General features: G+C 36.3%; 1 pseudogene; it reads right to left on the bottom strand.

The window, feature by feature from the left end:
• LOC149557416 (nicotinamidase 1-like) overlaps positions 1-14,660 on the bottom strand; it is a 95,703-nt pseudogene extending 81,043 nt beyond the window's left edge.
• Between the last annotated feature and the right edge of the window lie 9,032 nt (positions 14,661-23,692).

Genomic DNA, 23,692 nt, shown 5'->3' on the forward strand with positions numbered 1-23,692 from the left:
CTCCTAAAGATCAAGAAAAAAGCACATTTACATGCCCATGGGCTACTTTTACATACTTTTTTTTACCATTTGGTCTATGTAATGCTCCTGCACTATTCCAATGAGCCAATATTAGCATCTTTGCTGATATATCACATAATTGTATGGAAATATATATGGATGATTTCACAACATTTGGAGTCACTTTTGAGGAAGCAATGATGAATCTTGAAAATGTTTTGGTAAGGTTTCACGAACATAATTTGGCACTTAATAGTGAAAAATATTTCATGCTTATGTAGGAAGGTGTGGTACTTGGTCATTTCATATCAGCTATAGAAATACAAGTGGACCTAGCTAAGATAAAGGTAATTCAAACATTGCCCATACCTACAAATTCAAAAGATGTAAGATCTTTTCTAGGTCATGCTAGATATTAAAGATGTTTTATAAGATATTTCAGCAAAATAGCTAGTCCCTTGTATAAGTTACTCACAAAAGAAGCTAAATTTAGTTGGACATCTGAATGTGATGAAACCTGCCTGCAGCTTAAGAAACTTTTGACTACAACTCTAGTTTTACAAGGCCTTGATTGAAATTTACCTTTTCATATATATAAAAATGCATTTGATTATGCCATAGGTGTAGTTCTAGCACAACAATCTCAAAATCTTGAAAATGCAATCTATTATATTAGCAAGAACCTTCATGGACCAAAATTAAACTACATAGTGATAGAAAAAGAATTGCTAGCAGTAGTTTATACCTTGAACAAATTTTTGCATTACATAACTAGCCATTCCATATTTGTTCATACTAATCATATAGAAATTAAATATCTCATGAATAAACCTACTATAACCGACAGGTTAGCAAGATGGTTACTGTTGTTGCAAGGATTTGATATAACTATTGTTGATAAGCCTGGAAAAACCAATATTGTAGCTGATTATTTATCAAGAATCCATCATGATGATATTGACACTACTTTGGTAGATGATGCATTTCTAGATGAGCATTTATTTCATATTGCTGTTCAAACTCCATGGTATGTAGATATTGCTAATTACATTGTAGTTAATAAAATTCTAGAACATTTTTCTTACAAGGAAAAGAAGCTTCTTGTAGAGAAATTTTTTTGTTTCTCTTGGATAGATAATATCTTGTTTTACACTAGACCAGATCAAGTTATGAGAAGATTTGTGAGAGAGGATGAGACATATGACATTCTACATGTATGCCATAATGAACCATTTGGAGGACACTTTGCAGCAAAAAGAATAGCCTTAAAAATCTTGAAAAGTAGTTATTATTGGCCTACACTTCACAAAGATGCAACCAACTATACACAGAAGTGTGTTAAGTGTCAAAGGATGGGCCAACCAACAAGAACAGATGAAATGCCTCTTAACCCACATATGACATTAACACCATTTGACAAATTGGGCATGGACTTCATTGGTCCAATTGATCCTCCATCTAATGGTAAATTTTATATTCTTGTGTGCACTAATTACCTAACAAAATGGGTTGAAGTCAAAGCCATGAAGCATGCTCATGATGAAAAAGTTGTAGAATTTTTGTATGAAGAAATTTTTACTTGCTATGGTGTACCCAAAGAACTAGTCACTGACCAAGGTGTGCAATTTATCTCTAATATGATCTTAGAACTGATGAAATAGTATAACATTAGGCACCAAAAATCCAGTCCTTATCACCCTGAAGCTAATGGACAAGAGAAGGTCACAAATCGTGAGCTGGAGAATATCCTAACAAAAACAATTCATCTACACTATAGGGATTGGACTGATAGATTACAAGAAGCTGTTTAGGCTTATAGAACAACATGGAAGACTACTACAAGCTTCACACCATTTGAACTCCTATATGGAAAGGTAGCAATGCTATCCATTGAATTTGAACATAAAAATTTGAGAACTTCACTATAGCTACATATTGAACTTCCTGTAGCACAAAGAGAGTGTCTTCTGCATCTTAACTCTTTGGATGAAATGTGTAAAGCTACTCTAGAAAATATTGAAATTATATAGAAATAATGGACACAATGGCATGACTCTCATATTATTAGTAAAAAATTTCAAGTTGGCAACTAGGCACTACTATATGATTCCAAATTTAAAGATATACCAAGCAAGCTGTAGACAAGATGGCTGGATCCATATGAAATTAGTCATGTCTTTGATAATGGAGCTATTCAATTAGCTATCATTGATCCAGTGCCTTGCAAATTATTAGTCAATGGTCATAGACTCAAGTTATATAAATAACCCCAAACAAAACAGGACTTCCTGCAATAGTTCCAGTGGCCAAATTCAAATACAAAAGGGTAACTCTTCCTACAATTGAAGGTGTCAACCTTCCACCTACCACTCTTCAATAGTAATTTCTTTGTGCATGCTCATAATAAAAACTTTATGCACACATAAAGTTCCAAATTTCTCCATTCACTTTCTCATTCCATCTCATTTTTTTTTACCTTCAACCCATCCACCTCATCTCATTTCTTTACCTTCCATCCACCCACTTTCCACATCATCAATTTCTAATGCTTTCAATAAACCCCATGAGATGTTGATAGATGCTATCACTGCTGATATTACTTCCACCACCTTTTGGTATGTGCGATGATCAATCAATACATATAAGGTTTTCAAATTATAATTCATTTATAGTCCATAGATTTCATCAATTATATTTAATACTGCATTCTTTATATAATGGTGGTGTAATGTCAGTTTTCTACCTTGTACTAAGTTTGACAAGTGTGGACACTTGTCCTTATTTTGTAAGGAGCAGGGAAGGTTACTAAAACCCAATGACTCCATTTATTCATAAAGATTTTTCCAAATCTTCATATTTCCTTAAGTACACAAGTGGCTAGTTGTTGTACCCTTTATTTTTGAATGATTTTATTGTTAGGCTGTGATGTGACTTGTGTTTAAAATTTAGGTGATTTAAACCTCATTTTTGGATAATTTTCACACACTTCCATGATTTAATCTCATTAAAGCTATATTATTGTTCATAACAAATCATTGTGACATTAATTACCTGTCAAATGAAATGTGAAATGGTTTGTAAAACAACAAAAGAAGCCTGAATTTGTAAGGGGGAAATAGTGAAGCAGTGCAGATGGTGAAAGTGTTAAAGAAGAATGGGTGGACAATTACAGAGGTGAGAACAAGTGGAGCATACTATTTTTCTCTTAGATGTAGAAGTTGTGAGGAGGTTTAATGCATGCAACTAGTTAGGGTAATTTTTAAGTTTGACTACATATGATGAAGAAGCAGCCACAAAATTCACAAGGATGTTTGATGAAGGGAAGCTTCTATATGGGGCTTAATAGTGGTTGCTACAGAGGAATGTATAATAGAAGTTACTGGGTTACTGGCAATAGGAGAACATTATCCCAACACTCATGATGCAAGATTAGTTAGAGCTTAGTTTGTCATACCAACTGACCCTTAGATGGATATTACCAAGCAAGGTTGTAAAAGAATGTCTCTTCTATTAACATACAATGAACTAGCCATGCACATTATCAGGTACCTCACATGTGAAGGTAGATTTTCATATTTACATGCACATCATTTTAAATTGCTTAGTTGTATAAGGCATAATCATCCAGTTAATGTTCCCAATTTCTTGTACAATATGTTATGTATTAGTACAAAAGAAACTCAAAAAGAAAAAGACAAAATTTTCACCCATCATGCCCTAATTAAATTACTCATAGAAAGGTCACTTAGGGATGTTTCTCCCCTATCATGGGTGGAATTTGTTGAAGCTAAAACCTTACAACCCTAGGCTACCCTTCATGAATAGCCTAGTGAGGTGAATGTAGTTCCCACTATTGAACTTGCTAAACAAAGAACTCAAGAGGTTGAAATTGAAAATGTGCAAAACAATATACAAGAAAATGTACAATAAAATGTGCAAGAGACTATGCCTTCACCTGTTCAAGAAACCTAGAAACCTACCTCTAGCCGAACAAAGAGAAAACAAAAATTGCAAGAAGAAATCTCTATTCTAGTAAAAGAAGAGCCAACCCCTACAGTTTTTAGGAAAAAGAGAACTAAGAAGGGTCCTACAGTAGTTACTCCTATAGCAGAGACACCAAAAGGAAGAGGTAGGTAGAAGGTTGTGATATTAGAAGAAACCCTATAAGAAGAAGTCCTAGAATGAGAGGACAAATTTCCAAAGAGTCCCCCTCATCCAAGCTATCTACTAAAGAATCCCCTATATAGATTGTTCCTAATCACTCTCCTCCTCACCCTGAAATTGAAAACATTCCTTAAAACCCTAACAAGGAATGTAGGTTGAGGTTAATGAAAATCCAAATGATACACCAATAGGCCCACCAGGTACTTCAAGCTATAGGGATGAAACAGTTCTTGAACAAGTTTATCCAAACACTACCCTAGTTCCTTATAAATCAACATGGTTTATTGATATTGTAGAACAATTATGGAGGGAATAAAGAAAGAGAAAAAGAAACCATAAGGAAGACAACGGTTCCATCACCCTGTAGAAACTCCTTTTTCAATTGTTTGGACAATATATGTTTGCTAATTTCTTATGGGAAGAGAAGAGGAAAAGAATGAAGAAAGATATAGTGTCTCTAAATGTAGAAATTATAGCTTTGAAAGAGCAATTGGAAAATTAAAAACAAAGGATGGATCATGCCCTCAAATTGGCTGATCAAGTGCTTTCCTATAGATTGCTGCCATGAATTTATGCTCTTTGTTTAAAAGAACAATTTCTCTTATTCCAACTCATGCTAACCCTTAAGAATATAAATGCGGAGTTTAAATTAGCCCAAGAATTTTATGGTTGATATCATACTCTGCCATCCTAGCAACAGAATTTACTTTATGAATTATATGTGCATAATTTTGTTATCCCTTTAGAAACCCAATGGGACCCTTTACTTTCTATAGGGGATATACATTTAAGAGCTTTGATGTCCTGGATGGCTAATGAAGAAAACTATGATAGGTAGCTGAATAATTACAGAGATGAGGAAAGGATAGAATCCCTACCATTAAGAGCTAAAAGATGCAAACCAAAAGAAGTTCTTAGAGATTGGTTTAGGTTAACTTATGGGGATAAGAACAAGGGAGTAAGGGATATAATCTTCACTACTAGAGCCAAGGCTTATGCTGATTATGAGAACTTGCCCTACTTTGTTTTCCAGAGAGCTATGGTTGGTGCTAGAAGTAGATGGGCCAAATTACCTGAGTCACTTAAAAGGTTAGAGCCACATAGTCCCATCAACCTAGAACCTGCCCTTCACCAAGCTCCAAAGTATCCAAAGCTAGAAAAATAGGCTAGAACCAAATTATGATGCCCACTGACTATGCAACCTACAATGCTCATGTAACATTTATATGACATTAATGCTGATAGACTTGACAAGCTCTAGGAGGAAAAAAATGGAGGTTTGGGAAAGAACACGAGGATTCTATTATAGCATTAAGAGTAGTAGGAAAGGAAGGGCAGAAGTGGGGGAATTTAGGTCACTGACTATTAAATGCCATGCTTGAGGACAAGCATCAATTTACTAGGGGGCAGATGATGAGGCTAATTATTGCCTCTATTTCATGATAGTTTTAAAACACTTTGTTAATACTTTTTTTCATTTTCATCAAGACATTTGTGGATCTATGTTTACCTAAACCAATGATTAACCTATGGGTAGATAGTATGTAATCTTTTTCCAATATCATATATATGATGTAGCATTTCATATAATTATCAAAATATGTGTTCTTATATTTGAATTTAATTTGAAAATGCTTATTTGAAATTATCTCTATATTATAACTAACCTGTTAACAATCAAGCTGAAGATGATTGGAAGAATTCAAAGATGAGTATGAAGATAGCCAATAGCATTCAAGGAGAAAAGAATGTTGAGGTGTAGCCATGGTGGAGGAAAGTCATAATGGTTCCAAAGGACATGATAGTGAGTATGGAGGAGCTATGAAGACTTAGTGTATTCTCTGCATTTATTCTTATGGAAAGTGGATGTTTAGACTTTATTATTCCTGCCTTAAACTATTATCTCTTCTTCCCACCTTGAGTTGTTATTTTCCTTCTTTCTCTCCTGCAGATTTATAGCTAGGTTGTTTACTTTTCTATTTTGGAATAAGTGTCAATCTCCTATATATAGGAATCGAACCAAGTGTGTTAGTTTAGTTAGAAGGAAAAAGTTTATGGGAATAGACTGTTAACTTTTATAGTGAGTTGTGTTTTTATAGTTCTATGTGTTGTTTCCATGTAATGAATTTCTTAAATGTAATGAAATAGTTTTTGGCTTCTATCCTATGTTAGTAGTTTAGTTGAAGCTGACCAAGGGGACCCACTTGGAAGGTGGATTAGATTAAGATATTATAGATTTATTTCCAAGCATTTTTAGTATTGTAAGTAGAAGTTATAAGTTCCTTCCTATAGCATCACAATTCATGAATGTTCCTGTAGCATCTATGAGAACAATTATAGTGGATGAACTGAGTTGGAATATTTGTTAGCCTTTCATTATATTTCTAGTATTCATAGAGTTAAGTGTGTTAGTTTCCCATAGCAATAGTGTAAGTTCTTTTCCTTGCATTTTACTTTCCTATAGCATAAGCATAATGACTCATTAAAAGACCTAGTGCACATACTGTGCTAACCATTTCAAGTATACCTCCCTAGGTTGACAAGATTAAATGCACCTCATAGTGGGAAAAATAGTTCTTAGATTGAATACATTATTCCTAAGCATGGCCCAAAGCATGACTATAATACACCTATTGTGAGGCGGACCAGTGATTCGTCACTAGTAAATTTGGACTCAATTTTTGACAAATGTTGGTCAAAATTTTGACCCAAGTTTGTTGAAATTTTGACCAAGCAGTTGGTGGCAATTTTTCTTGTCAAAATTTTGACCAACTTGCAGGTGGTCAAAATTTTGACAAATACATTTGTTGAAATTTTTTTGCCTATACCAACTCTGATTTGTCATTTTTGGTGAAAATTTTGACCAATTGTTGGCCTAAAACTTTCAAGAATTGGTCAAACTTTTGACCAATTCTTTGTCAAAAACTTTGAAGAATTGGTAGAAATTTCAACCAATTCTTGGTAGAAAACTTTCAAGAATTGGTGGAAGTTTCCACCAATTCTTTTTCAAAAGCTTTCAAGAATTGGTGGAAAGTTTGACCAATTCTTGGTAGAAAACTTTCAAGAATTGGTGGAAATTTTCATCAATTCTTTATCAAAAACTTTCAAGAATTGGTGGAATTTTGACCAATTCTTGGTAGAAAACTATCAATAATTGATCAAAATTTCCACCAATTGTTGGTTGAAAACTTTCAAGAATTGGTGGAAATTTTGACCAAACTAAGTTGTTTAAAAAAAAAAAAATAGAGTAGGTGAGTCCCCCAACTAATGCCTAGTAATGCTTCTAAAGTGATGTTGTTGGCATGAATGAAGCTTCAAAATTCCTTGAGGAAATTGAGGAAGTATTTAAATATATGATAACTTTAATTTACTTGAATTAACTTGGATCTACGAGAGTCCAGTTGAATTAACTTGGAACACTAAACATCAAATATCATACAAGTCTCTACCCATAGTTATGTTTTTATGTAAAATGTATCTCCATGATGATGCATTTTGTTTCACTTGCCACAAACCATAGTGTTTAGGGACATCCAAAAAGCCTCCATGTAAAAAAGACAAATTATCTAAGAACTAGAAATGATCAAATTAGAGCTCCTATTGAAAATAATGGTTGAAAGATATTTTTTCCGACAAAAATTATCATTAACAACTAATAGACTAGAAAAAGATACCTCTAATGTATGATATGTAATCACACCACTTGATGCAACAAGAATTGTGGAAATTAAAAAGAAAGAAATGAACACATAAAACATAATTGATTCCAAAAAATATTAGAACCATCTCATTACTATCTCAATATTCCCACCAAAACAATAGAAAATGGCCTTTGCATACTTGTGGATGAGAAAATGCACCTTCAATTTTTTCTATAGTCTTGACAAGAATATCATAAGTTTCACATCCTTGAGAGTGTACCACAACTTCCTCCAAAGGTATAATAAAGCCATGGTTTCTTGCAAATAGAACAGTCGATACAATGTCTAGAACACATACGTCTGTACATATGCCTATAGCTAATACCTAGATTGACAAATGCCACTAGCATAACAATAAAAGCCAAAGGAAAAATGTATATGTAAAGCTTAAAAGATTTCTAAAACAAGAATCAAGAAAGGAAAGGAAGAAGACCCCAAATTTCATAATTTCTTTTAAAATTTGCATATCATCAAAAGAATTTTAAAAAACCTTTGGACTACTCCACATTACTATTGGGATATCAAAGAAAGTATATTCAACACTTTAGACGATATTAAATTTTACCTATGCTTATTTAAATTCATTCTAGCTATCTCTCATAGACTACCATGATTAGGAACAAATTGATTAAAAAAGCATTTGAGAACACTTGTTCACAAATTTGAATGGTTGGCCTATTTTGCATGAGGTGAAATAAATACTAGAAGGAAAATACAAAATGAACCTACCATACCATCAAAAACTATAATAATCAGAGAGTAAGAATTCAATGCGAGAATCAAAATGGAAAACTTAGAAACCTACTACTTGAATATCATTGGCTTTCACCCAATCAACAAATGCATTCGACCCATCTTTTTGAATGCAACCAATAAAGCCATTTACATAGTCTTTGTGCCTTATGAAAACATTTGGGTCCTTCTCCAACCATTCAAGGGTTGTTGAGCATTAAATAAAAAATGTGAATTAGTTTAAGAAAAATTATAACAATGTACCCATGAGTCTAAAGAAATAGATTCATTGTGTCTTGAAGGGTTAGTCGAATATATAAGATACATAACTTTTAGAAAAAAAAGAATAATGATGTTGTACGAGTCTAAAATATATAACATGTTAAAAGATCCATCTTGTTAGCATAAGTCATCATCAAGATGCTTAAACAATACTTCAAATGTTTCCATATGACACTTTATTCACAAAGCTAAAGAAAATCTAGTTAGAAGATGCAAATAAACCAAAACAAAGATTTTCAAACTAATCAAGAGTTCAAAGCAATCAAATACTAGCAAAGAACAATTCAAATAGTAGTAAAACCATTTTTTTCAGCAAGAAAATAAATTTCACAATATTAATGCTAAAAAGCTATATCAAACCTGGAACAAGATTTTCTTCATCAGTTCCTACTATGCAATGAAGAGGATAAGGAGGCTCTAGCTTATCTAGATAATGTGTGTCGAGAAATGCTAGCATTGGCTATTTTTGAGCACTAAATTCTTTGGCTAGCTTCACACTCTCTTCCACCATAACATTTATCTATTGATTGGGGTGTTGGGGAGCCTACAAGAAGGAGATCATGTTGATTTTCATTCTTCCAAAAGATCTAATAAAATTTTCATTAGGTAAAAAGTAGAAAGTCCATTTGAGACTAACATAAAATTAAATTCTAAGCATCATAGTCTTTCTCTAATACAATAGGATTATTTCAAGGCATGTTTAGTAACAAAGTAATACAAAATTGTTACAATTGTCTACAAATTGATAACTTGCAAATGTTGTCTTTCTACAAGTTCTATTACTAAATTATTCCCAAAGTTGTGTTATCATGATTTCTACACTTCTAAATAACATAAATGCTTAGTAGTCCTAAATTTTTATGACTGTTAATTGTCCATATAGATTTCTCAAAGGGGGGCCAAAGGCACAAAAAAGGCCATGCCGACAAGCCATGTTTTACATGACAAAGTTAAATATTTATTGAACTATTATTCAACTAATTCAACTTGCAAATCAATCAATGGAACATCTATTGAATAAGTTGTAACACACACAATTCTTTTTATACCATTAGGTTTGGTATAATAAAATACAATCAAAAGTAATTCACTCACTAATCCAATGTTCAATCAGTATAAGGAAATTAATGTCAACTAACATTTATTAGCAAGAAGATTAAAGGAAGTATTATCATCAACTTTTCTTAACCAGATAAATTCAATACAAAATGAATACAATTGTACAAGTCATGCACCATCTACTAGTCATGCACCATCTAATCATTTTTTAGATATGTGTGTGATTTTTTCCTAAAACCATCATTAAAGGAGATAAATATTTCCTTACAAAACACAACAGAAAAATAAACAAGAAGGATCAATTTGATGTAACCTAGAGAACTATCCTCTAACTAATGGATTTATCCTATTATTTACATAAGCTAAGTATTTGTGTTTAATTCTTCCATTGTAACATATTAGGTCTATAATTTCATGTACTCTAGTAGCAATTAGATGAGGATAAATTTTCAATTTTCATACAAAGATAGAAAGGTGTCAAATTTCTTGAACAATTTAGTTTATCAAACAATGTTTCAAGTATTCCCTCTTTTAGGCTTCATATCATGTAATTTACCCTAATGTGGCATAATATGTGAACATGCCAATTTAAAACTAAATTTTATAAGTAGAAAAATTGATTAGTAAATTGTTGTACAAAATTGAGAGTGATTTGATTAGGAGATACAAAAATTAGAATTCTAGATAACACTAGATCTATACTATATAGCTCACAACTATACAACCTCATTAAATGATTTTTTAAAAAATTCTTGTAAAAGTTTAGTTGCCAATCAACCAAATAATTCCTTGTGTTGAATACTTGAGCTTGTATTGTTTATTATGTATTTTTATAGTCCTTTGGAAAATTGAATCATTCCATCAATTGTTATTCATAGTAATAGTTTTAAACTCCTATCATGGTGATAGAAGATAAAGTGGAATGAATTGGTTGCTGGAATGTTCACAGACAAATAAAAGAGTATGGATTAACACTAATTGTATTCATTGAGTTGAAGAGTAATGTCCTGCATACAAGCAGATGTATTGGTTCCATCTAGCAGAGAACATTATACGACATATATATTAAATTTTTAAAAGGTGGACATGCAAGAGTGGTTATCGGGCATGACTAGAAATAATGTAGGCTTTGCTAGTGCAGGTTTGAATCCTATCATTCATGCTCTACTATGATTTTGAAATTTTTTGGGATGTCATGATGCGTTGGCTATAATGTGGGGTCTTCGATCAAGTCAATAAAATGGCTCGTGTGCTTTTTATTTTGAAGGATCCGATAGAAGAAATGTTGAAGGATAAAAAAGAAAGATATATAGATTACAAATAGAGTAATTGTAGCTAATTCAAATTGTGTTCAATTTTTTTAGCATCAATTTTTGGAATCACACTCCAATTGATTCTCGTGTGGTTCAAATCATATGCTTTCTAGGAAATTTCCCACCTACAAACTAGTGATTGAACATAACAAAGTCCCCTAACTCTATTTTATTTCCCCTATTTTTGTTAATCATCAGAGTTAACTTGATTTCCCATAATTAAATGCTATTAAGGATCAAAGTTAAACACTTAAAAAAGTTCAGAGAAAGCATGAAGAGATGGAGATGTTGATCACTTCAGTGCATGACATCAATTACATCTAGCATTTGAGAGAGTCTAGTTGAATTAATATGAAAAAACTTCTCAAGATTAAAGTAGAAAAAGAAGGCTTTTGAAGTTTAAAAGTAATTTGAGTGAATGCATCTGAAATAGTGGGGATGGTTAGATGATGTCCCCACATGGGTATAGGTTAGAATAGTTGGACTAATACTAGCCACTTTCATGTTTAGAACATATGTCAAGGCCCTACCTATTTCACCAATTTCACAATGGGAATCAACTAGAGTATTATACAAGTTTTACATCCTTTGGCATGGAGTTCTCCATTCATAATATATTTGCACTTTGTATCTGCTAAGCAAAGTTAAATTTATTTGTGACTGCATTGCTATCTCCCTTTGTTATAGAACACAACCAATAATGAGGAATGATGAAAATAAGTGTACAAATGGCCATGCCATGCCACATTTTGTTGCAGTTATTATACAACAAAGGATAATTTATTTCCCTTGTTTAAATTGATAATGTAACTATACTTTAAGAGTTTATGTAGCTTGAAAAGCATAAAGGAACTACTTTTAGAATTTACAAGAACAACCAAAATATATGAACCAAATATATATTTATTGTGAGAAAGTTTAAATAAATATTCAACATATATAAACATAGAAGCTTACTAAAGTTTTTTTTTTTTAAAGTATTAGTGTCATTGATGAAATTTTAAAATTCAATACTCAATGAGCTATCTAAAATTCAAATTCAAAATATGTACTAAAAAAATAAGGAACTAGATCCACACAAATATTGAGACATTTGATCTTTGTTAATATGAAAAAAGAATCAAGTCACTTGGATCGATTCCATCAGTATTTAGTGAGTGCAATGGAGGAAGGATGGTTACATCTTTAATGTTTGCATTGCTGCATTCACCATTAATACCATTCAAATTACAATATTACAATGATAGTTGATGAAAGAAATTATCACACAAACAACAAGAGTCTACAGAGAAATTGGTGAATAGCATATGCTAGTAATGAAAAGGTTTGACAAGCATACATAAACCATCCACAATACAGTCAAACTAAATGTAATGCAAAATTTTAGTACACTCGATGTATATTCTAGAATGGTGAATTCAAGAATCTTAAATTTGAGATGAGGACATTATTTGAGTCTACCACCTCAACAAGGTGAAGTTGGGTGTAACCTAGAGTATGATTATGGTACCAATCCCACCAAATAGATCCTTGCCCATCAATAGTACCATTCTCACCTATGAAAATGAATATGCAAAGAAAAATATTAGAAGCATAATAAACTAATCAAACATATATAAAAACTTTGAACTAATGGCCTCCAAAAGCATCTAATAGCAACACCTTTTGATAGTTGACTACTCATTCTAACAAGAGGGTAAATTAAGCATCAATAAAGATAAGATTTCATGATCTATAATTTAAGATCATGCTATAGAAAGTACATCCCCACATGTTATTACAACATTTGTCACATTGAATGTAGTTATAAGGTCACTATGAAATAAAACACCATAGAAAATGAACATGAATTATGTTCGAGTAAGACCATTCTATTGAATTCTATAAACCTATATGAAAACAACTAAACATACTCCAACAATGTTATCAAATAAAGGCTACCTTTAAACATCGCATACTCACACTTTGATTTCTCTACTACTGTCTTTCAACAATAGTACCAATTTTGAGCACCAAAACATATAGAGGAGAAATTAGTTTAATAAAGTTGGAATATGGAGATAAGTTTATGTTGTCACTTAGGTTTGCACCCTTGTCCAAGGCCTATGCATGAGGACAACCTAGTGAAACGTGGAAACAACCTCCAAGCTGTGGGACTTGAACTGTGAGGTTGAGTCTCCGGAGAAGGCTGGCTTCCTCTTACTATCAGGGTGCACCTAACTACTCTTGGAGAGGAAAAGGGAGAGAGAGAGCACGAAAGCAAATCTACCTAGTCTAATCTAAGGAGGTGATGCACCAAAATAGAGTGTTCAGACTTCTTTTCTGCCCATATATGCACTACAAAACCAAGATAACATCCAAAAGACATACACACCTAGACTTATATCAATCAATAACCACATACAGATCAAGAAACTAGACTAAATAAAATAAGGAGAAGGATTTCACTTATATATTATCCAATAGGCTGAGAATAGATATAGTATACAAGCCACTGATCTCAACAATACACCAATGAGAGGCAAGACAGATGCGCATGCACATTGATGGCTGAAGGAGATGATATAGAATGTTATACAGCTCAGAGACAAAGGGAATTTTACACTGTAGACCTGCGAGCAGTAGCAAAGAAATCAAAAAAGGAGTCAACCCTAGAAAAAGATCACAAAATTGCCTTTATAGTTCAGGCATAACTGAGGATTTTTGCATTGCATTTACTTCTCAACTACTGGCATTAACTTCTCACCCTGGGAATCCAATCAAAGATCTGATTTGAAAATGGTTTGCGTGCCAAAAAATTTGATATTTCTCTAAGAAAGAGCTTGGAGAAGACAGAAATGGCGCCCCAACATTTCCTAACATAGTAGATAGATCGACTAGATGGATAGAGTGTCTTTCTGCACCTGGTATTCATTTTGAGTTGGTGGCAATTAATCACACGATCAGATTCACAACAAAACTTTGATCTCTTACCATTCCTGGTCTCATGAATCCATCGAAGTCAAACAGTCAACCAGGCTCTACAAGCCAGCTGGGCTATGCGGGCCAATAATACTCTTTATTTTTTTCCACTTGGAAGTCCTCCCATGGTTGACCACCTTTATTGAACTAACGGTGCCACCCTTCAAATATTAATACTAATTGTGATGGTTACACTAACTGTCAGTCACTGACCATCAATCTCGACCGGGCCAGTGAGACACGTGTCATCAGGGCACTATGTCGCCAACATATACATCGTGCAGCTTCTTCATAGCGATAGAACATCGTCCATTGATCTCTGCAAATCTGACGATCATGAAGACTCATCATGTGTCGTACTTGCTTCTTACCTTGGGCCTCTCATACCTGGAGCCACCTCAGCAACCACACCATGCTTGAACGACACCTGGCCATCTTTAGCGTACATTCTTTGGCTAGACCTGGTCCCATGAGGACATGTGTCCACCAAGCACCAACTCGCTATTGTAAATCTCGTGCAACTTCTCCATAGCACGATGGCGCTTGCCGTCGATCTGACGGCCATGAATGATCTACCCCTCTTTATTGCGCTGGCTGCATGAAACAATGGTCCCACCGAGACACGTGGCACCCGAGCGCTATGTTGCCAATGTTATCTCTCAAGCAATTTCTCATAGCGCGATGGCACCTGCCCTTGATCTTTGTAGATCTGACGATGGAGGACTTAACCCTTGACTGCGCTGGCCGCGTCAAAGATCTGGTCCCGTGACACATCTATGTTCTGACTTGGCATAGGTTGGGGTTCCTCATTGGTCCAATGAAGCACCACCCTAGTAGACATAAGACTTGACCCCATGGAGCGACCATGTGTCGACTAGGCGCCATGTCCCTATGAGAAAATCAAGGTCAAATTCCCATAGCGCCATAGCACCCAGCTGATGACATGTCCTCTCTCTTGCATGTGGCTCCCTCTGATTCGTCACCATGGCACCAAACTCCGCCAACTAGGTATGAAATGGGACCCAACCACTTGCCCGAAGCTCTCGCCGTTGATCTCTTCCATTGCTGCCAACCTTACCGTCGACACTAGGACTCACCATAGAAATAACCTTCGGCCGGCTAGGCGCTATGTCGCTATCAAAAAACTCATGAGTTTTCTGATGGCGACATGGCGCCTTGCCACCTTTTGGACTTTTTGGCCCGTCGTGAAACTAATCGCCCGTCGTAGAACTTTTTTGATGATGCAAGCTGCCTGCTGCATAACTTTTCCAATGACACGACCTACCCACCATTTGGACTTTCTGTCGGGTGCTATGTCGCTATGAAGATTTCCCGACTAGCACGCAATAGCGACATAGCGCCTATGGCACCGCAGAACTTTTTTCGACCTGCCACCAACTTTGTCGACCTGCCAAACTTTTTGCTTGGCCCGTTGGACCCATCAGACACGTGGTGAAAGGGTGCCATGTCGCAAACATAAAACTCGCATAGCTTTCGATGGCGAGATAGCGCCAATCATAGATCCTCATCGGATTTGACGATTACGAACCTGCGGGCTGCAAAATCTATCATAAGGCTTAGTATTAAAATAGTATTATCTTTGGAGTTAGCCGTTGGACGGGCTGGACATTTAAAATTTAAAACCTGGCGGGGCAAACAAATGATAACATTTCTAGCAATTCACAGGGGGCACAAGCCTGCTATGTGTATGACCAGTGCCTGTGAACAATCCATTGGGCTATGGAGCCAAAATGGGTCTGTGCATACTATGAAACCCTAACCCTTCCTATAAGAGATTAAAACATTGAAAACCCTAGCTCTACGACTGCAACTGGACAAAAAAAAAAAAAACTTCCTCTGCAACTTGAGACACCTCAAAATCCACTACCTCACAGGGAGACGACTATGCCCGTGCACTTCTTGAAAAGCAAGAAACAACAGAAAAGAAACTAGACTACCTATATACAAGAATTCTCGAATTTTCAGAAACAGGGTTTCAGACAGATCCCATTGACTGGAATGGGCAAAATCTCTCCATTGGGCCAGCTTAGCTGGAATGCATTAGCCTATTTGCAACTGGCAATCAGATAGGGGCCACTCCATAGTGGGGTCAAACTTGGAATGTCTTCTTGGTTTTGCTCTGTTTGAATCCCATTTGAGGACTAAATCTCCTTCTCTGAAGGTCTTAACCTTAGCTCTCTTGTCAAAACTCCTCTTCGTCTGCTGCTAATGTATCTCTAGGGTTGGCATAGCCTTATTTCTCTTTTCTTCTAGTTCAATCAGCTCTGCCATTCTTACTGACATGGCATTATCTTCAATCAATTCCAGCTGATGAGCCAACTCCAAGGATGGGAATTCCAATGAAATTGGGAGTCTGGCCTCCCTACCATATACCAACACAAAAGGTGAATTCCCAATAGATCTCTTGGGTGTTATCCTATCAACCCATAGAGCAGTTCTTAATTTCTTATGGCAGACCCTCTGATTGTCTTCTATTGTCCTCTTCATGATTCTGATCAGATTCTTGTTGGAAGACTCAGCCAAACCATTACCCTGGGGATAGTAATTTGATGATGTGATTAGGTAGATATTGTGATTCATTGCCCATGCACAAATTTGGGTTCCAACAAAAGACTTGGCATTGTTCAAAATGATAGTAGAAGGAGCACCAAATCTAGATACAATTCCATCAAGGAATTCAACTGATGGTTCTATGGCATCCTTCAAGGCAATTGCCTCTGTCCACCTAGTGAAATAATCCATAGCAACCAAAATCCATTTATGACCTGCACTAGATGGAGGATTAATGGGGCCTATAAAATCCAACCCCCACTAGGTAAAGGGCTGATCCACCTGAATAGGATGAAGGGGGAGAGCTGCAAGCCTTTGTTTGCCTGAAAAGAAAGCACATTTCTCACATTTTCTCACATATCTATAACAATCATGGAATAGAGATGGCCAATAATAAGCAGCCCTCATGATCTTCATGGCAGTTGTTCTTGCAGAGAAATGGCCACCATCGGGGCCATCATGAAGTTCCTTAACCATCCTCCCAGTCTGATCTTCTTCAATGCATCTCAACAAGGTCCCATTAAAATCCCTCCTGAATAGGATACCATCAATTATGAAATAGGGAATAGATTGCAGTCTATATTGTCTTCTTTTAGCTCTGTCCAATCCTTGAGGGTATCCATCCCCTAATAAGAAGCTCTTCATATCATTTATCCAGCTTCGTGGACCATTAGCACTTCCTTCCTTCTGTTGCTCTATTATTACCATAGCAGCCTCTTCATCTGAATCCTGACCTGATAACATTTCTTTGCACAATCCTCTCCCTCTTACCAGCTTGGTAATCTAAATATCAACATCATACTCCATTACCTTAGTGATCCATCTAGCTCTCTTTTCACTGATATCCTTGCTTAATAGGAAGTCTTTTAACTGGCATGGGGCACCAACAAATGGATCTTATTGTGGGACAAGAGGTGCTTGAATTTCTTCAAGGCTCTGATGACTGCAAGGGCTTGCTTCTCTACATAACTATAATTATCTTCATATTCCTTGAGCCCTTCACTGAAGAAGGCTATGGGCTGCTCCTCATCCTTGTCATTTGTTTGAGTCAAGATAGTAGAGATACTTGACTCACCACCTAGAGTATAGAGGATACAATCTTTCTCAAAATTTGGGTTCATGAGAGTAGGGGCCGAGGCTATGGCTGTCTTGATCTCTTCAAAACTCTCCTTCCCTTCCTTGGTCCATGAGAAGACCATACCTTTCTTAAGCATAGCTATAAGAGGTTTCACCATGGTAGCAAGATTAGGAATAAACCTTCTTACAAAATTTATCCTACCAAGGAAACTTTGCAGCCCCTTCTTGTGTTTAAGAAGAGGAAGGGCAAGTATTGCCTTTGTTCTTTCTGGATCAATGGTCAGCCCATCCTCAGATACAATGTGTCCCAATAATTTTCCTTGATTTGTAGCAAAGACACACTTGGTTGGGTTAAGGGAAACCCCAAACTCTCTACATTTTAGAAATACCCATCTTAGATGATCAAAATGATCTTCAAGATTTTTTGAATATATAGTTATATCATCAAGGTATACCAAGACAAACTTGTCAATTAATTTCTTAAAGGCCACCTCCATTACCTTCTGAAATGTGGCACTTGCATTTTTTAGTCCAAATGGCATCTTGCAATAAGCATAGGTGCCCCACTTAGTAGTAAATGGAATCTTATATCTGTCAGATTCTTTAACGAGCACTTGATTATAACCAGAGAATCCATCAAGAAAAGAGAATCTCCTTGAACCACTGACCTTGGACAGAATCTACTCCATGGAAGGGAGAGGATGGTGATCTTTAAGAGAAGCTTGATTAAGGTCTCTAAAGTCCACACACAGTTTGATTTCTCCATTCTTCTTCCTCATAGGGACAAGGTTAGCTACCCATGATGAGTGTTTGATAGGAAATATTATATTAGCCTCAATCAACTTGGATAGTTCTTTTCTCATTAGAGGTTCAATCTTAGGATTCACTGGTCTCTATTTTTGCCTCACTGGTTTGGCCTTATCAATTAAATCTATGGTATGCTAAAAAAAATTAGGGTCAAACCCTTTTAAATCATCATAATTCTAAGCAAATACATCATTAAATTCTTGACATAAATGAATAAAGTTTTATTGCTCAGTTTCAGAACATATCTTCCCCATATTCAGAGATTTTCCATCAGTAATTGTAACTGGGGCATAATCATCCTTTTTTTGTAGCTAGATTCATTCCTTTTCCTCTTGTTTGGTCATCAGGATTAAAGACACTCTCCAAGGTAATGAGACCCCTGGGCAACTTGTTATAACTAAGATGAATGATCTGATCACCATACTGATCTTGCAGTCTTGACTAGTTTCTATCTAAGAATTCTGCCTCATTCTGCAAGAAACTCACAATTTGGTCATTAGAATCAAACACCTGCCAATGAGTGTTGTTATCAGGGATGGCAAGCCTCACTACCACCCTTATTTGTTGCTTCTTCTCTTCCTCAAGATTCCTCGGTACATCATAAGATGCACCCACTGCTACAAGTCTATCAGCATGTTTATTTTCTTTCCTAGGAATGCTCTGAATATTAAATGCATTGAAACCCTCAAGCAAATCCCAGACTCTATGTTTGTAAGACTTGAGCAGGCCATTTTTGGTGATATTCTAATTTCTCACTTGATTAACTACCAACTCACTATCCCCATATACTCTCAAGGCTTGAATTCCTCTCTTTTGGGCAAGTAGGAGACCTTGAATCAAGGATTCATACTTGGCCACATTATTGGTGCAACTAAATTGGAGTCTAAAGGAGAAGTAGTCTCTTATTTGTGTAGGAGAGATCAGCACCACACCAGCCCCTGCTCCATTTCTATTCTTTGAGCCATCAAAGTACATACTCCATATTCCATTTATATCATCATTAGTCCCAACAAGATCAGGAACTTGAGCATCTTTCTCTATTATGCAATATGTACTATGACCTGTCTCAAGAGTTTCTAACATAGGCTCAAACTGATATGCATTTTCCCACTCATCCAAGAAGAAATCAGGAATCTTGGCTATGGAAGTAACAGGCTCATTTACTAGGTCATTTTCATCCATCTCTAGAATAGGGCAATTCATGTTGATGGGATTGGGGGTGTAAGATTCAGTGTGATGAAGGGCTTGAGGTTCTGCTCTAATTGAGGCATTGGCTCCATATCTGGTCTTAAATGACATATATGACCAATCAACAAATATGAATCCACCTATTTGGGCAGTGAAGTCTCTTGAAAGATAGATAGAAAAATAGGGCTTGACTTCAGCAATAGATATGTCCTGAATCATGGTGCAACCAGGGCATGCATGTAGGGCCATCTCCACATTCTTAAGGATACCTACATTTTTGACAGTACTACCATCTAATTGTAACACATCCCTAAAAATGGGCTCATATTTCATTCCTAAAGCATCAACAACACACCTAGGCATTATTGAGCTACTAGCCCCTGAATCTATCATGCAATTGTGGACTAAAATGCCTCTTATAATCAGAGAAACATAGAATGGAGGAGGTCTAACCTTTTTATTTGTCTCCACATCTCCTACTAGTTGTACTAGACTTGTGGCACTCTCTATGATAGATGGTTGATCCTTGGGTTCAATCTTCTCTAACTCTTGCTGCAACATCCTCTTCTACATTGGTATGGTAGCAACAACATCCCACATAGAAATATTCACATTGGTCTTCTTCATTTTCTCTACCACACTAAAAGGTGTATTAGGAACTTTGGTAGAGACTTTGGGAGCTACACTTATAAGAGGTTGAGATGGAGCAACATAAGGATCACTTGCATCTTTCTTTCTAGAATCTTGCTTTTTCTATTGTGAAGTACTTGTTTGTTCATTTGCTGCATGTGCATGAGGTGTAGCACTTGAAGTTGAGGCCTGCTTAGGAGAAGGAGGGGTAGCATGTTCCATAGCTCTCTTCTTACTTCTTGTGTTATGAGCAACAAAATCCTAGTTTACATTACAATGCTCCCCAATCCGATGATTCATGGAAGAGCAATCATCACGTCCTTTTATATATGAGGCCTCCTTGGGATGATCTTCCTTGTATGGTTGCTTTGCTACAAGTTCTTGGTCAGTCAAGGCCAAATAAGATTTTGCCTTCTGGCACATGCAATAGGTATAAGAATAGTTGTAGGAAGGACAAAAATCTTGGTCTTGGGCCAAGTTAATTTGAGGGACTATAGCTCTGTTCTGATTTGAGCTTGAAGCAGAGGCATGACTATTTTGTCTACCCTGATCAAAAGAGCTATTCCACTGATTAGGAGGCCTACCACCATTTGGAGCTTGATATTGCAATTGGGGAGGCTTGCCACCTTGATCTTGCTGCCTTTCTAAGGCCACCACCTTGTTACTCATTTTTTGTATCATAGAGAAACTATCCTCTAATCTCTTCCCTTGGTCCTTCAACTCCCTCCCCTACTCTTGCAATTTTTTATCCAGGGTCTTCTCTCTTTTATATGTATTCAGCACTAGACCTTGGAGCATTTCTTTGAGTTCATCTATCCCATTTAAGGATGTGGAAGCTTGGGGAACTGGAGTAAGGGCTTGTGATGTAGAAGTTGTAGGAAGAGGGGCTATTGCTGGTTGGTGGTTGGAAACATCAGGAAAGAAAGGCATAGGGGGCCTTGGAGCCAACTTTCCTCCTTGTATCAAGATGTTCTCAGCTTTTATGGCTATCTCATAAGCATTAGGCAAGGTATCTCCTCCCATAGTTTGGATTGTAGTGGCAATATCACTATTAAAAGCTCTAAGGTAATGCAAGAAGGCATTACCAGGGGTAGGTTTCATTGTAGTAGTAATTCTATCTCATGTCTTTTGAAATCTATAATTAAAATCAGTCATACACTCATGGGGGGCTCTTTTTATTGTAGTCAGCTGCTCTAAAAGTGACAAATGGTCACTCTTATCCTCAAAATGTTTGCATAATCCTGCTCCTAGTCCATCCCAATCAGTTATAGAACCATGAGCTAAGCCTCTATACCACTATAATGCTTTTCCTTTTAAAGATGAGGCTAGAAGTCTGACAGCAACATCATCCTCTGTGATACCATGAATATTACAGACATTTGCTACTTCTTGGATATGCTCTAAAGGGGAGATGGAAGTTTCACCAGTAAAATCCGATATACTTTTTAGTGCAGATATTGGTATATCATGTCTTTGGGCTAACAACAGAGGAATTCCACCATTAAAGGTGGAAAAAGCATGAACTCTTGGCTGTGCCATGTAAACAAGTGTTCTATTAATGAGTGTTGATGGCAATTTAGGCTGAGTTCGAGCAACAGGAGGAGTAGAGAAAGATCTTACAAGTATATTAACTGTTATTACACCCCTAACTGGTGATAATGAAGTTCTAGTCCTCCTTCCTCTAGGGTTTTAAAGAGAAAGCTCTTGATATTGAAATTTACCTCTAGAAGATGCCCTTGTTTCAGCTCTGGGCATGAATTGCTGCAACTTTGGCCTGGAACCAGATTTGTTGATGTTCAGAGTCGCCAAGTACTTTGAAGGATCAGCCTCTTAAAGGCTTGAATACTCAAGCCAAAACTACCTCTTTAGCATTAATCTTTGAAACTCTTTCTTCCTAACACTAGTAGACTTTAAATTTTGTTTGAAAAAGTGTCCCACTGGGCGTGCCAAAAATTGTTGTCACTTAGGTTTGCACCCTTGTCCAAGGCCTATGCATGAGGACAACCTAGTGAAATGTGGAAACAACCTTCAAGCTATGGGACTTGAACTGCGAGGTTGAGTCTCCGGAGAAGGCCGGCTTCCTCTTACTGTCAGGGTGCACCTAACTACTCTTGGAGAGGAAAAGGGAGAGAGAGAGCACAAAAGAAAATCTACCTAGTCTAATCTAAGGAGGTGATGCACCAAAATAGAGTGTTCAGACTTCTTTTCTGCCCATATATGCACTACAAAACCAAGATAACATCCAAAAGACATACACACCTAGACTTATATCAATCAATAACCACATACAGATCAAGAAACTAGACTAAATAACATAAGGAGAAGGATTTCACTTATATATTATCCAATAGGCCGAGAATAGATACAATATGCAAGCCACTGATCTCAACAATACACCAATGAGAGGCAAGACGGATGCGCATGCACATTGATGGCTGAAGGAGATGATACAGAATGTTATATAACTCAGAGACAAAGGGAATTTTACACTGCAGACCTACGAGCAGTAGCAGAGAAATCAGGAAAGGAGTCGACCCTAGAAAAAGATCACAAAATTTCCTTTATAGTTCAGGCATAACTAAGGATTTTTGCATTGCATTTACTTCTCAACTACTGGCATTAACTTCTCACCCTAGGAATCCAATCAAAGATCTGATTTGAAAATGGTTTGCATGTCAAAAAATCTAATATTTCTTTGAGAAAGAGCCTGGAGAAGATAGAAATGGCACCCCAATATTCCCTGACATAGTAGATAGATCGACTAGATGGATGGAGTGTCTTTCTGCACCTTGTATTCATTCTGAGTTGGTGGCAATTAATCACACGATCAGATTCTCGACAAAACTTTGATCTCTTACCGTTCCTAGTCTCATGAATCCATCGAAGTCAAATAATCAACCAGGCTCTACAAGCTAGCTGGGCTATGCGGGCCAATGATACTCTTTATTTTTTTCCACCTTGGAAGTCCTCCCACGGTTGACTACCTTTATTGAACTAACGGTGCCACCCTTCAAATATTAATACTAACTGTGACAGTTACACTGACTGTCAGTCATCGACCGTCAATCTCGATCGAGCCAGTGAGACACATGTCATCAGGGTGCTAGGTTGCCAACATATACATCGTGCAACTTCTTCATAGCGATACAACATCATCCGTTGATCTCTACAGATCTGACAATCATGAAGACTCGTCATGTGTTGTAC

This window comes from Cupressus sempervirens, chromosome 5 (genome assembly GCF_028749045.1).
Source record: "Cupressus sempervirens isolate cs-2001-9-10 chromosome 5, ASM2874904v1, whole genome shotgun sequence".
NCBI classification, from domain to species: Eukaryota; Viridiplantae; Streptophyta; class Pinopsida; order Cupressales; family Cupressaceae; genus Cupressus; species Cupressus sempervirens.